The sequence below is a fragment of the Engystomops pustulosus genome, chromosome 2 (genome assembly GCF_040894005.1).
Source record: "Engystomops pustulosus chromosome 2, aEngPut4.maternal, whole genome shotgun sequence".
Lineage (NCBI taxonomy): Eukaryota > Metazoa > Chordata > Amphibia > Anura > Leptodactylidae > Engystomops > Engystomops pustulosus.
In genome coordinates this window covers 207,339,041-207,350,681 of record NC_092412.1, presented here as the reverse complement: position 1 = coordinate 207,350,681, position 11,641 = coordinate 207,339,041, and the positions used below count along the sequence as shown (strand labels likewise).

General features: G+C 40.0%; 1 protein-coding gene across 2 annotated transcripts in view; it reads left to right on the top strand.

The window, feature by feature from the left end:
* The window catches only part of IL1RAPL1 (interleukin 1 receptor accessory protein like 1), a 921,392-nt gene that overhangs the window by 76,600 nt on the left and 833,151 nt on the right, over positions 1-11,641 (top strand). The gene's annotated exons all lie outside the window — the stretch shown is intronic.

Below are 11,641 nucleotides of genomic sequence, written 5' to 3'. Positions count from 1 at the left end.
CTCATATATAGTGCATTTCAGAAGTATTGAATCTGTTTATTATTGGGGGCTTATTTGTTTAGAACACATTTAAGCCGATTTCCATAAAATACCAAAACAAAAAATTCTATTGGTTTAAACAATTTTAATTGGAAGCTGATATTTTTCGAATGCATTAGAGAAAGCTAGTGTGTGAGTGCTTGCCTAGCAAGTGAATTCAGATTGATTTGACTCCTAAGGTGAATCTGATTGACGTGTCATAAAAATCAATGATAGAAAATCCCCTTTAGGAATCAAGAAACAAATTTAGCTTTGCTAAATCCCAGTAATACCAATTATTATGATTGGATTGATTGCTATTTTAGTAGAAGGTACTTCATTTCTTAGAGGCTAAATGAGATGCCTGAAGTTACATGGTCAGTTACATTTTAGCAAACTTTTATTCAAATTAGTATTAGAAAAGGAAAATGGATCAGAGGAAAGTGGTACTTGTTCACTTACCTTCTCTCATGTTTACCCACACCAGAAATATTTGCTGAATTCCACCTTGCTAAGGCCGACACCATCCAACTATAATTGGTCCATGAAAAATGTATTGTGCGATGGACGGTTTTCACAGACTGAGCAGTGCGTGGTACAGGACTCAAGGAGTCCTTGCTTGCCGGCAGAATTGTAATAATGATTACAGTTTGGCGCTGCTGTTTTGTACAAAAGAAGGGACTCCTTACATCAAATATCACCAAGATGCTTAAAATCCCATATCTGGGACTTTGCTTGTCCCGTGAAATCAGGCCAGTGTTTGGTCTGTTTTACTCAGATCGAGCGTGATCCGGTGGTGCTGTCCTAATGAAGTGTGACACTTATATAGATTAGTAAAATATATACCTGCGCTGACTGTGGTGGAGATGGCAAAGTAGGGAACTACCAATACACAACTCGGCGGTATGAGATGGTTAACTAACCTGTTATATCTGTTTGTTACGGAATAGTGATTACAATGTCCAAAAGGTTAACCCTCAGCATAGTAAATATCCTCTGTAGTGGATACCTCTTCTTGATGCAATGTGCTCAGAGAAGATCAACAAAGGAGTGGTTCGGCATGAGAACCCCGGCCGGGGCTCAATCACACGCTAGAAGTTCTTAGTGACATCACTGTAGGTTACGGATGAGGCAGAGCAGGGCCGATTCTAGGGTTTTTGCTGCCTGAGGCGAAAATTAAAATGCCGCCCCCCCCCCGCGACAGCACATAACACACACACACACACACACACCCCCCCCCGGCCCAACACCAGACCTCCCCTGCTTCCAGGATATGTTCGCCCTACTGAATTTCCACATTTAAAAAAAAAAAAAAAAGCTGACAACATTACTTAAAATTAGTAACTGGACCTCTGAGACACCACACGTGGTACCACTTGCCAGTCAGTGACACAGACAATAGTGGCATCTAGTACCTCACAGGCGACGATCTGCTCACTCAGGAAGACGGCATCATCACATCTTCTCCCACCCAGGACTGTTGAATTTGCTGGCAGATGTCTTCAGCTCCCGGCACCACATCTCCGCACTGCACCGATAATATACCACATATCATATCATACAGCCCCCCCCCCGTTTTCTTTATCAAACAGCCCCCCCGTTTTCTTTATCATACAGCCCCCCCCCGTTTCCTTTATCATACAGCCCCCCCGTTTTCTTTATCATACATATCATACAGCCCCCCCCCCCGTTTTCTTTATCATACAGCCCCCCCCCGTTTTCTTTATCATACAGCCCCCTCCCCGTTTTCTTTATCATACACCCCCCCGTTTTCTTTATCATACACCCCCCCCCCCGTTTTCTTTATCATACAGCCCCCCCCGTTTTCTTTATCATACAGCCCCCCCGTTTTCTTTATCATACAGCCTCCCCCCCGTTTTCTTTATCATACAACCCCCCCCCGTTTTCTTTATCATACACCCCCCCCCCGTTTTCTTTATCATACAGCCCCCCATATTCTTTGTCATACTGCCCGCCTTTTATAAAAATAATAAAGAAATCAACTCACCTCGACTCCTGTCATGCTCCCCCGCCGGCGTTCGCGTCTTCTTCCCGGGTCTTCGCCTACCTTGTACTCTGTGAAGGGACGCAGGCAGCGTGACGTCATCGCACGCTGCCTGAGTCCTCCAGAGCAACAGAGCGGCACGGACAGAAGGATCTGTGCCGGCCGCTCTGTACATCACTCGCGCCTGTCTCTTAAAGAGACAGACGCGATTGATTTTTCATGTAGGCGATTCGGGCGGCAATCGCCACCCGAATCGCCTACACTATGGCCCCAAATTTCGCCGCCTCAATCAGGGCTTAGGCATCCGCCGCCTGAGGTGAGATTTTCATCTCGCCTCATGGCAGATGCGGCCCTGAGGCAGAGGGACACAGGTGAAACGTAATCCTATGCTACATTATAAAGCAAAAATCTCAATCTCATTGTTGAGACCCCCCGGTGCCAGTGTGTCAAGATCCAAAGTCAAAGATCCAGCGGCTCTCGGCTCTAGACATCTGTTTAATGAAATCCCCCCCCCCCTTCTCCAATTCCGTTTTACTTTTTCTATCTGAAAAATCTTTGTCCGCTTTGTTTGTCCGCTGTGTATTTGTTTATAATGTTTTGCCCATTTGTTTTTCCTCTCTATATTTGTGAGATGTTCTTTTCTTGTAATTAATTTTCTTTTTGTTCATCCTATATACATCTTATTGCATGGACATTGCGTACAGTAAATCACCCCTTTGGTATTGCAATTAATATGGTCTTTTATGTGTTGCTGTACTTGTTGAAGTACACCTGCATATTTCACAAAGTCTGCAGGGAAAAAAGCCTGGTTTTGCATGAAATTGATGTTACTCTTCTCATCTCAATGCTTATTTTGTACATTGGGGCTACTAAATTGCCCAAATTTTTTGCTTTACGGAACCCAAATTTGGGTTTTGATGGTAAAAAGGACCCTATGGTTTTATCTTGTAACAGTATGTTCCAATGTTTGGAGACTATTCGTTTAAAGATCTGGTGGTTCTGTGTAATGATGGGTACTTTCATTCTCTCCTTTTCATTCTCTAGTGTTTTAGATCTAGATATATTGATAAAAGAAAGAAAAAAATGACATGTTTCAAGTATAGTTACATAAAATGCTTTATGAGATTAATTACATTTTTAATTTATCTCATAAAGCATTTTTCTTTGCACCCCCACACACCTTTTCTGAAATATGGGCAATGAATAGCATGATCTCTGACAACCCAATGAATTTTTAACTATTTACATCAGAAACTGGCATAAATTATAGCATAAAGCTCTATACCAGCTGATAACTGGTTATAAAGTCATTATGATAATAACTATATTTTAGTCCTAGGCAAGAGCTGGCAATATTCAGTGCATGTACCTAAAATGTTCTCTTAGCTTTATTTGAATGCTTTCTATCTTTTTAAACTACACAATATTATGAATTATCTGTACTTGCTCCTATGTAATGATACCTCAGTGTTAGGTCACTACTAGCAATGATCTGAACTGCATCTGCAATGAAGGGAGGACAAAGATCATGTCCTCCTAGAATCCCCTCTGACCCCTGTGGCACTGGTGAAGTAATATTAAACCCACTTGTTTCTATAGAAACAGCGTATATGTGGAAGCTATTCAAAGCCAGATATCTCTTGCCTCTTTTCTCAGTATAAATATAAATCTTTGATGGTCATAGACCAGTTTGGGCGAGAGTACAATGCTATACAAAGCAATAGCTGCTGTATCATCTGCTATATCTCACATTACCTACAGATCGGAAGTGATCAGAATGAGTAAGAAAGAAAAAAGGACTGTACCAAGTTTTTGATAAAACCCAGACCAGATTTCATGTGGCAGGTTTTATTAGGAAACCTGGACATTAGCTTTTAGAAGTCAATGTTCTAAAAAACTACTCTTTAATATAATTTTCTGTGGGCATCTCTAAGAAGTTTTACTGTACAGGCGGACACCTGACTTATAGACGACCCCTAGTTATAGATGGCCCTCTCTGGCCACTGTGAGCTCTGGTGAAGCTTTCTGGATGCTTTACTTTAGGTACAGGCAGCAATGATCAGCTGTAAAGTGTCTGTAATGAAGCTTTATTGATAATCCTTTGTCTCAGGGCTGCTTACTGAAGGGGGCGGGATTAGGGGCAGTGACTGCTGCATGATGCACGGCAGTCACCGCCGGCCTATGGAGTGGGCTTTGAGAGTGGTCCAGCGTTTCTAGTGTACATCGCACAAGTGTCTGCTAGGGTTAGTGGAGGTTTCCGCTCACACTAGCAGTGTTACTGCTGGGACTATTGTAGCACTAGCAGCTGCTGGGACTGTTCTGTTGTAGCACTAGGAGCTGCTGGGACTGTTGTAGCATTAGGAGCTGCTTTCTTTAGTAAGCATCTCCTAGTGCCATTTTAAGGGTGACAGGTCGTCTTTAACGGAAGTGTTTAGTTAAAATGGACTTTTTATCGTTTGCTTTATCATCCATTGCTCCACGTCTGTAAGGTTATTATTGTTTTATAGTGAAAACTGAAAACTTAAAAAAAATTGAGAAAAGATCCGTCTTTTAGCAGGTCAGAAGGGTTTATATACCTATTTCCAAAACAATTAAAGCAATATCAGTTTGGACCAAATAGATTTGGACCTGAATTGACTTAAAAGAGCTTCAGTGAAGTGAATCTTGTATGATTAGCTCATCTCTAGTTAGATTCTATACAGATTTAAACTGCCTCTCTATAAATTGGAGTCATATAAATGTGCAGTATAAGGCTATAGCCATATATGATGTGTGTATAAGGATCCTATTCACTTATTGAAAAAGAAAAAAGACTTCAGTACTTTTAAAAAAGGATACATGTAAAAAGGCTCCTTGGCAGCTGATGTTTGTCTTAATAGTCGGATGGCCACAAACGCTCAATATTGTCATCTGTGACAACCGCCGTTTCATTCTACTTTTTTTTTAACCTTTCTACCGTGGAAATGATTGCAGATTCAAAAACCTGCCATATGAGACTGATATTATATTGATTTTTTTTAGGATAGAACAGAAATTCAAAGCAAAGCACGCTTTGGAAATTGAAGAGAAATGGAAACAAAATCTGAGCCTTAACAATGAAGAACAGATAATTTCAGGATAAATAAGAAAGTTGTGTGAAAGTACTAGCGAGTCGTAGAAACATCGAGGCCTTGGAGCATTCAAACATCTCGGGAATCTGTTGGAATATTCTGCTACAAAAGCTGCACAGGCTAATGGAGCGTATAACAACATATGTACCAAAAGGAACGCCTGTCAGGATTGTTATTTCATGTGTGTTTAGGCAGAAAAGGTCTGTATGGGAATAGAAAATGATGGAATATAAACTCTGGATTTTTAGATTTATCACAATAATCTATATTTATCTAGTTGAGTTTTTTAAAACTACAACTTCTTCATATACATAAATGCTGTATAATGGATGGTTGTAGAATAGATCTTTACAAAGGGGCCGATAAGCTGTACTTTGTAACTCAGCAAATTAATTTATGATACCAATTAGCATTTGAGTAAGAAAAATTGAGTAAGAAAATATAAAGATAATGAAGAACACTTCTAAATGTGACCACATAGAGGAGGAATTTCTGATGGCGTGGACACCATATTTTAATCATGGTTCACCATATTTTCACAATGTGGGCAGAGAGTGGCTAGGGGGTGTGTGACAGGCCAGACCTGGTGTTGAATTCATCCTTATACCCGATATATCAAGAGGCCCGAGCCTCCTAGTAAATCTTCTGAATTGTGTGCATTGTATGCCATATGGAGGGAAATGATGCGCCCATTCATGATAAAACCCCCTCATTGCGGCTACATTGAATATTTAATTATAGGTCCATAATTATCTCCCAGGATAGTTTTTATTACTGAAACATAAGTACACTATTGCATGTGCAACAATCAACCCATGGTTTCCTATACTCTATATAGTACTCTTTACTAATTACATTTTTAATGAAGGAATGAATTTTTCCGTCTGATTCTTGTATTGTACTTTTAAGCATTATAAGTGAATTATTACAAATCCCTCCCTTTGGCTTCAAATCATTTTGACACAAACCTTTCTGATGGTTTCTCTTCAAGAAACGCTCCAGCATTTTCTTCTTTTGGAACATGCAATGCTAAATCACTTGTTTTATCCCAGCTTAGATGCATTCAAGCTTCTTGAACTCTTTTATTTCGGACAGCTTACTTGTAAGGAAGGATGTCTGTGCCTCAATTCCTGTGAACTACAAGGTTAAGTCATAAATCAAATCAATCAAATTCCTCCCGGCAGTGCTCAGAAACATACCCTCCCTAGTAAGGAGCGGTCTGTCCACATATACAGTGCTGCAAGAGTTTTCATATCTGCCTACATCTCATATCCTAGGAGTGCAGATCACAATGACTAACTGCAGTTAATTTACCTTCCTAACTTTATTCTATCTGTGTATGCTGTATGCAAAATCTCCTTGCGGGTTTCCCTGCCTCCTGCTTGTAAGAGTTTACAGCCTGTCACAAGCAGGAGGCAATGGAGAGCGGTTCACCTCATAGTAACACAGCAAGCTCTATGGCTTAAGTCACAAGAGCTTTGTAACTAAAAGACAGTAGTTACAGGATACTGAGCATAATGAGGACAAAGTCTGGTCCTCACACGAGGTTTGTCTTTTTTTTTTCTTTTTGAAAAACTGTCCAGAATTTGTCTGAAGCGAGTGTGTGGGGCTTAAAAATTCCATTAACTCATATACACATAAATAGATTACTGTATTTTTTGGACTTAAAGGTGCACAAAAAATTCTTTGACTTTCTCCGAAATCAAAGTTGCGCCTTATAGTCCAGTGCGCCTTATATATGAACCGCCCTTACAGACAACAGCTGCCTTGAACTATGCACAGGTCCGCCACCTGCTGGTCATTTATCCTTTTAATCAGGTGCGTCCTATAATCCGGTGTGCCTTATATATGAACCTATACATTATAGCAGACATTTATTGATGGTGCGCCTTATAATCAGGTGTGCCTTATAGTCAGAAAAATACGGTATATATAATGTACAGTGCAGGATAATTCTGTACCTAATAAAAATGGTGCTGCGAGTAATATTTCTGCTCTTCCTGCTATAACCACCTGAATGCCTCTATGTGTTAAGCTTAAATTGCTTACTCTACCATTACTGGTCCATCATATCAATTATGACTGAGTGATAATTACATGATGAGCGCTCGAGATCACATTCACTATAATAAACAACTTGGCTGACAAGACGGCATCAGCTACTATGGGCATCAGATTTTCAGGTAGAACAGCGTTTGTTTATACAGCGTACTACCTGCTGAGAGATACTGACAGGCATTGCGAATCTTAAGAAATATACTGCCTTTCACTTTATGCCTTCAGCAGTGCTCGATGAAAGAGCAACACTACACAATGCTCCATGGTTACCACCAGTCTTACATCTGTAGAAGCTTATAGACCACAAAACCAAAAAAGCACCAAGGGTATTCAGGTCCAACAATTCAATACTTTATTTTAAAAATAACCTTAAAATACATTACAAGATATAGACCTGGGCACTGCCAAGGAGTATAATTCATAATATCTAAGTGCATAGTGCATGTAAACTTTAATGGGAAAACATTACTAGGGATGAACTTATTGGTATCTCATAGGGACAATAAATACAACACAGTATCCATGTTTTGATTATGCCTAGTATATACAGTCGTATAGAGACTAATTGCACGTACCCAATCAAAAAACTCCTGGATCCCAGGCCGTGGTCAGTGTTCCTGAGGAAGCAGAGGTAACACGCAACGCGTGTTGGGGAACATTGACCAAAAAGAAAATGACATATCATAAAGACTGTAATTGTAACAATATAAAATAATATAGGTAACTGATTAAAATAATAAAGTGAAAGGATAACTTTAATGGGGGAAAGGGGGAACTGTACAATTGAAGGAGACTCTGGTATTCTGTTGGGCAACCTGTAGCCTAGATACAAGATGAGGCATGTCTAATAGTCAGTAGAAATTAGCGTCCTGCGCAACCAAGCTCTCCTGGACAATCATAGTCATAGCTAGTAGTAGGGGCGTCAATTCCCAGGTGGGCTGTATGGTTGCCACTCCGTCAATATGTCCAGGTTGTGTAGGACGCACCCGGACCGGAGCCAAAAATAAATTCTGCTTACCTCTAGTAGTCAGAAATCTCTGATCAAGATGTATGCTACCTATTAATATTCTCTGTTAGCTCATTTATAGGGGAACAAAGGAACACTACTAAGTGTCCACAAAAGAACCATTTCCACCCCTAGTGCTGGAGCCTTTCTCAAACAATTGATCAGTGTAAATAAGTAAGTTTAAAAAGCATTACAACAAATATTGCGCCACAAGCATGTGACCCGGAAAATAGTATTTCAACATGAAAAATAAGTGTACATACATTAAATCACATTTCATATACAAAAAAAAAATCTCAATATAGACATTTGTGTGTATAAATATAATGACCAAGAAGTGTATAGTGTAGATATGGTGTTCCTATAACCCAGATAATATATACATAGAGGTTAGGTTGGCAGGGTCATAGTGTGTATAATAAAGGGTCATAGTGTGTATAATAAAGTGCAGATATAGTATAGCTCATGCCCCAGGTTGTATAGGCTTACTGCACAGGCCTGGAAGTACCAATACCAGTCGGCCGCAGGCACCAGGTGAATGCGCAGAGGACACGTTTCCTCCCCACCTCGCTATCTTAAAACACAATTATTATGAAGTTCCCACAACTCCTGTGCCCCCGGATACATCAATAGGCTGGCGCGTTGCATATTTCATCCCCAGGACCTACCTGCCACTAAAATATTCTAATTCAAAGAAGAAACAGGGTGGCACTCACCAACGTGGCAAACTTTCTTTATTGGAGCGAGGTGCAGTACAGAGAAGAGCGGGGCCAGCCACTAAAATATGCTGCAATCTACAAATTTTAAAAGTCTTATTCACACCTCCACATGATACCTCGGTATGGAGGTGGCATCAAGGGGAAATTAATCGCAATTACTGGCGGTTCACTGGTAATTGTGATTATTTAAGATCCCTAATAAATATCCCACTGTATCTTTTCTTAAAGCCACCAACAAAATTGAGCAGAACACTGGTTTCTGGGGTGCTGCCTGTTTTTCTAATTTTTTTCCAAAGAAGGCCTGGCTTAGACCTGTTCTTCACCCCTCCTTTTCAGGAGTTTGAACATTGTACTACAGTGGACTTTTATTTGGTCTATAAAAAAATGTTTCTAGTACACGCTATGCATATTTGATGGAGCAGACAATGTATTTTACAAGCCATACTTGGCTCAGGGGACTGGAAGTACTAGTGAGACATGTATGTTTTAGATCATCCGTGGCTAAAATTAGCTCTTCCTAAAAAAAGCAACATACTAGGTTGCATGCTAGGCAGCTTCACAATAATATGGTTTGTATGGTAAAACTATCTAGTACAGAAAAGATGTGACAGAAGAAATATACTCATGTAACCATCTTTTTACAATAGAAATACAGTAAGCACATTTCTTACAGGCAGATGTACCATACAAATATGTTATGCTGGATATGAAGACTAATCTCCATCCCTATATCAAGCATATAATGTGTAGACCAAATGATATGTTCTTATACAACATATATTCTTCAAGATATCTAAATATTGAAATAGACAAAGAAGAAACTACCCCCTACCACTACCGTGTTCTTTCTCATCTTCGTCCACACTCTTTCCATGTGAATAATGAAGTAGACATATCTGAGTGACCTTGAAGAAAGATCTCCAAGCCCTTTTAGCCTCATCCGCAATCCTATGAAAGGCAAAATCCTGCACAAGGTAGGAACAGGAATAGCTGAAGGGATAAGACCACCCAGGCCTTTGTGCACCCAGACCCTGGAGCAGTTTCTTAGGCTTCCACTATACTGTGCTCAATGTTCTGTTACGTTTTACGACAAAGTACAAAATGGATTTGTTAGACAATGCTAAAAGACTTTACATGAAGTCATTATAGGCACATCTCATGTCAGCTGCCACCAAATATTAGCTCAGAGCCTATTACATCACCATTATAGCAGATTTTTGTCAAAGCTTCCTCTATGATAAAATAATGAACAGTCCCATGAGCTTCATTTGACTGAGTAACTGTGATATCGGTGAACAGATGTATGGACAATACATGACAAGTCCGTGACGGCTGCAGAAGCAGTGACATCTAAAGGGTCGAGGGGCCAACGTTATTCATTGATAAGGCACATCCAAACTGTCTGCACACTGACATTTAAGCAGGACTCTTGGAAGCAGGCTTGTGTCTGTACCTAATCTGAAGGATGACTAGGTATTTCTTTTCAGACATTTTTACTTTAACCCATTAAAGAGCAAAACTTTAAGAGCTTGAATGTCAGAAGCAGAATTCACCTTTTTTCATATTCTATTTTGCTTTTGTAGGGCAGATTTGAGACTTATCAGTTGTATAAAAAAGATCTTGCCTTTAAATAACATTTTTAAAGGGAATCTGTAACCAGTGTTGAGTAACTGCTGTAGAATTCAAACAGAAGCCTGCTACAGCAGTGACTCAAAGCTGAAGTTAGGGGATGAGCACCAGTGCCCCAGAGTTCTCCAAGTCCAGCAACAATCCTGAAATATAAAGATGTTTTCCACAGTCCTGCTGCTACTAACAACATACAGAGAGGTAGGGTTACAGTGCCCTCCAGGCAGGCCCAAATAGTCAGGGACTTAGGAGATTACTTATTCACATTTACATGTCTCCTCTCCAATCTCTTCTTTGAGGCCTTTTTGTACAAGGATGAATGTTATGAAGTAGAGTATGTTTTTTCCATGTGCTGTCTATAGGAGACATTATTGAAGACGGTCTCCATTCACTAGCTGAGGGATAGTAGCATTAAAATAAAGAGCCAACAGAGACATGTCCTATCTTTCTCCCGTAATACGGCACCGTGACCATATAACGCTATGGTGAGGGGAAGGGGTGAGCGGCGCTAATCCCCTTCTTCTCTCCCCGGTTTCAATGTATGCCCGCCATACTACGGTATGAATGTGAATGTTACCAAATAATCAGTGATGGAATGTTTCCTAAATATTTACAATATTGATAGATATTTATAAATCAAACACAGACCAATAAAAATGTTGATGCTGATGATAAATAAGGTCCAGCAAGATTTAGATGCACATCCTTCCCATGGTGGATGCAAACTGCAGAAGATACCTAAACTTATGCGAGCATTGCCATATAAGCAGCACAGGCATATGCACAAATTTAAATGCAACCATGGGCCTCATAAGGTTTTGAGCTACATAGATAGATGAGATAAGCATGAGATGCTGTACATACATATCACATGACATAACATATCAATAAGCACACACAACATCAAATACATATGTGACTGTAAAGACTTAATTACAAGCAGCACAAAATACAGAGAAATGGCTCTTGGAATATGCAGAAAAATGCTGCAAATAATCATATGTAATAAATATATTGTGGGTGGGACTTGCACCTATCTTGAAAATGAGAGTCATCTGACCTCCTTCCTCCGGTGGGGCCAAATGGTGAACAATTTTTT